We start from the raw sequence: 532 nt of genomic DNA, 5'->3' as shown, positions 1-532 counted from the left end.
CTGCTGTCTCAGCACCCTCCTGATGCCGCATCCATCCATCCATCCATCCATCCATCCATCCATCCACCCATCCATCCATCCATCCAGTGTCCATCCCTTGCAGTGCAGAGATGCAGCAGCAGAACCAGGAGGTTCCACTGGAGAACAAGGAGCCCGGCAAGAGCTGAAAGGGCCGAGGACAGTGGGGGACACAGACCCTCATCCCTCTGGCGCACCAGTGGGGCAGGGTGCCAGTCCCCCAGGGGTGCCCCATAGGATGGTGGGGAGTCCCTGGGGACCGCTGGCACCGAAGTAGTTGCTTTTATACACCATTTTGGTTACAGCTGAGAGGCAGGGAGAGCCCCCAGCCCCATTTGGGGTGGGCAGGGGTGCTGGAACCCCCAGGCAATAGGTCCCTGGTCCCACCCTGGACACCCCCCCCCTCCCCAGCTGAGCATCAGCCCGGCAGGCCTCAGGTTTGTTTTATTAGATATCTGTATAAATAAACCATTTGAATTAATAATACAAAAAATAAACCAACAAAACCGATGTC

Source organism: Nestor notabilis, unplaced genomic scaffold (genome assembly GCF_000696875.1).
Source record: "Nestor notabilis isolate BGI_N333 unplaced genomic scaffold, ASM69687v1 scaffold18158, whole genome shotgun sequence".
NCBI classification, from domain to species: Eukaryota; Metazoa; Chordata; class Aves; order Psittaciformes; family Psittacidae; genus Nestor; species Nestor notabilis.
The sequence above is the reverse complement of the archived record's forward strand: the minus strand, read 5'-3'. Positions refer to the sequence as shown.